The sequence below is a fragment of the Neoarius graeffei genome, chromosome 18 (genome assembly GCF_027579695.1).
Source record: "Neoarius graeffei isolate fNeoGra1 chromosome 18, fNeoGra1.pri, whole genome shotgun sequence".
In the NCBI taxonomy this organism is placed as follows: Eukaryota; Metazoa; Chordata; class Actinopteri; order Siluriformes; family Ariidae; genus Neoarius; species Neoarius graeffei.
The window spans coordinates 15612670-15615966 of record NC_083586.1 but is presented as its reverse complement, the minus strand read 5'-3'; the positions used below and the strand labels follow the sequence as shown (position 1 = coordinate 15615966).

The window sequence follows — 3297 nt, the reverse complement described above, 5'->3', positions numbered from 1 at the left end:
TCCCTTTCAGTACATGCGGTTTAAATGTTAATGACTCCTTCACTCATTTTTTTAAACTCCAGCCATAATGTAACACATCTGTCGAGCGACACTCTCAAGTCTGCTCATATTAAAGGTCTTCAACATCTAAGCATTTTTCTCTCATGAAAAAAGGATTATTTCACCAAATGGTGCATAACACTTTAAGAAATGGTGAGTTTAGAAAGATCAGACCCTGGCAATTTTACATCAACTCCAACAGAACAAAATGGGTGAAAATTATTTGTGATCTAACCAACAACTGAATGAATGAATGAATGAATGAATGATATAAACTAATAAAATAATACTAATAGTTGTCAATGGCTTCCTTCATAACCCACAATACTTTTCAGTGCTTTCTGCCAATAGTGACAGTGCATTGAAATTTAGCTCTCTTGTCACCTCTACCTAAAGAGAGTGATGCAGCAGCACTTTAGTCCTTTAGTCTGTCCAGTTCTCTCATCACCTGTACTCTCTGCCAGGGGCGGACTTACCATTAGGCAAACCAAGGCGGTTGCCTAGGGCCCCCAAAATTTGGGGGCCCCTAACAGTCAGCCCCGTCACGGTAAACACCAAACAATATATATGTAATCTTAATTTGTCTCTGATATTAAGTAGTCAACGATATAAATGGAAAAACACACCAAAATAGCATCAGAATATCGAATTCATGTGTATATAGTATTTGTCCCAGCACACACACACACCCTGGTTGTTTTACATTGGACTAGTCCATGATCTGACGACATAGACAGGTGCGTGATGGAAATTCAAACCAAAGCAGAGGGAACTGTAAACAAGATGAAGCGCAGTTATGTGAGTGGTTGCGCTAAACGAAAAAAAGGGCACAAAGCAAAAAGAATGCAGCTGCACTTCTGAAACTAACTACATTTTTCAAATTACATTTTTTATGTATAATCTGGAATATCAAGAGTAGTAGCTGAAGTAGCCTGTTTATTTATTTATTCAAATCAATCTAATTATTATAGCTGTCAGTCAAATATGCAACCTTTTTCAAGAAGCAACTTTAAAGCAATCTTTTTATTGTTGCAAGTTAGAGCATAAGTGGATATTGAGTTAAATTGTGACTGAGGGGGAAAAAGGTATCAGTCATAGCTTGACGGTTTTAGTTGCAGTGGCATCGTGGCAGCAGTTGACTTTCTACCACTTTTACACTCTTTTCTGGAGACCAGAAAGACAATAACAATAGGATTATATAGATGATGAAGGCCAGGAGAAGTACATGGAGAAGAGACAAGCAAGAAAGGCACAAAGGAGAGAGGGAGACCTGAAACATAAAGGCAAAACAGACACACAGATGAAGAAAAACGGGTACGGACAAAGAAATGGAAGACAGGGACAAAGAGAAGGTATTCATTTTAACAATACATTTTGGGTATTTATTTCTACTGTTCCATGATTGATTTGCTGTTGTCTTGTGTCACAGTAGTGAAAGATAATAAGAGACAAGACGGATGGACAACACCAACTTCTGCCAGTGAGCCCTTGCTGAACAAGGTATGTGATTTGACAAAGGATTACTTGTGTTCATAGATCATATCATCAAAGAAAAAAGTGTACTGAGTTGTTTTGTTATAATGCTGTGTTGTTTATTGTAGTTTGGGTTCCATACCTCTGCACACCACCTTTCTATGAAGACTTTGGAGAAGCCAGCAACAAGTAGGACTTTCTTTCTCATATGATTATGATGAACAATGGACATTTGGAGATTAAGGACTTTTCAGTAATGTACTGGCTGCAACCTTTAAAAACTCATACCTCTCTCTTTCTCTACCCCCCTCTCTCTCTCTCGCACACACACACACTCACCCACACCCCATTATGGAATGGTGATGGAATACATGAACAATGGAATTTTGAAGATTAAGGACATTTCAATAATGTACTGGCTGCATCCTTTACAAACTCACAATCCCTCTGTATCTGTCTCTCAACCACTGTATTGCCTGTCACCAAATGGCTCTCTTTCTCACTCACTCACTCACTCTCTCTCACACACAAACTCTCTCTCTCTCTCTCTCTCTCTCTCTCTCTCTCTCTCTCTCTCTTTCGTACATTTATCTTGGCATCAGTCTTATCCCATTGAAATGTAGAGGTTTCGATAGAGTAATATCCATTTGTGTTGTAGTTCTGATAACAGTAAGATCATTTTGTATCTCTGGTAAGGTGTGTCTGGTAATATGTATCTATTTGTGTTCTACTTCTGATAAGAATAAGATCATTTTATATCTGGTAATATGTATCTGTAGAGTAAAAATAATAATTGGATTTCAGATATCCTTGTTTTATTAAAATATGGAGATTGACTCTTAAAATTGGCTACCTCTCTCTACTGTCTCTTCTTCTGTTGTTTGCCTTGTTGCTCTCTCTTTCTGGTTTGATCTGAGCAATAAACACTGTCAGAATTTTGGCAAATGCTGGAGTAATCTCAAACCTGTTTCACTGTGGAGCTTATTTGGGGCACATTGTTAGTGGCAGTTTGCTATCTTTTTTTCTGAATTTACAGCAAGGAGATATGGCATGTGCCAAGTAGGGATGACCATTATTCTGTATGTGTGTTTCAAGACTGACTTTTGAGGGCCCCATGTCTGTATTTCGCCTAAGGCCCCAAAATGGCTAGAACCGCCCCGATCTCTGCTCAAATACATCAGCTTCCAAAGCATCAAGGCTCATGCTAACTTCCTGTTTGTCATTCAGTGCAATTGTGTCATTCTTTCCAGTGCTTTCAGCAATACCGCCACTACATCTACACTAGACTTCTTATTCATATGTTCCTGGAAAATGGTGCACTACTGGGGGAAAAAAAAACTCTTTGACTTTTGTCTTTAGGAGCAAACAGAGCAACCTGACTGTTTTACCCTTTAGTTGAGATGTCCCCCTGGAACATCAGTGCACCACACAGCTCCTAACCTCTCCTAGGGATCATAAAAATGGCAACACATAAACACCACATTCTCTAAACACACAACCAAATCTTTCACTATAAACAGATTGATTGTGTGAGGGCGGAGTTTTCCTTTAATAATGTATCAGTGTAGTGCTTTATACTGTATTGTACTGCAAGGACCAGGTTTCATTTTGATGTTTGGACTTTTTTCATGATTTTAATGGTGCATGTAATGATTGGCATGTAGAGGGTGCTTGTGAATACCCCACATAGAGAAAAAGGACCTGTGGACCTTACAGACACTTGCAGCTGAGTACTGGATGGGTATCAGAATATTAAAACCACTGACAGGTGAAGTGAATAACATT

The 3297-nt window shown here is 38.7% G+C and overlaps 1 long non-coding RNA gene across 1 annotated transcript; it reads left to right on the top strand.

The window, feature by feature from the left end:
• The first annotated feature begins 1367 nt into the window (after nucleotides 1-1367).
• LOC132866613 (uncharacterized) lies at nucleotides 1368-1990 on the top strand. The gene is made up of 3 exons (XR_009650603.1): nucleotides 1368-1539; nucleotides 1641-1701; nucleotides 1905-1990. It is a non-coding gene; the product is annotated as an uncharacterized LOC132866613 (long non-coding RNA).
• The last annotated feature ends 1307 nt before the right edge of the window (nucleotides 1991-3297 follow it).